Source organism: Triticum aestivum, chromosome 6D (genome assembly GCF_018294505.1).
Source record: "Triticum aestivum cultivar Chinese Spring chromosome 6D, IWGSC CS RefSeq v2.1, whole genome shotgun sequence".
NCBI lineage: Eukaryota > Viridiplantae > Streptophyta > Magnoliopsida > Poales > Poaceae > Triticum > Triticum aestivum.
Genome location: NC_057811.1, coordinates 110,167,443 through 110,167,839, shown reverse-complemented (window position 1 = coordinate 110,167,839; position 397 = coordinate 110,167,443).

Below are 397 nucleotides of genomic sequence, written 5' to 3'. Positions count from 1 at the left end.
AAACTGGATGCACTTCGTGTACAAAACAGACAATCTCTTTCAAAGTATCAGGATTTCATCCGGAAACTCGTGTGTTACAAAGGGATTTCATTTTTTAAACCTTATTTGAACTCCTGACTTTTTGTGTGTTCAAAATGCACCATTCAAAGCCACATCATCATTTTTCAATCCTTTCTGACTTCATTTGTTATTTGTCATGCATTTACTAATTATTTTGAGCTATAAGACCCTAAAATTTGAAAGCATTTCAAATGAACTCTAAAAAGGTTGAAAGTTGGCATGATATCATCATTTCATCCACATAGCATGTGCAAGAAAGTTGAGAGGGTTACGGCAAAAACTGGACGCACTTCTTGTACAAAACGGACAATCTCTTTCAAAGTATCAGGATTTCATC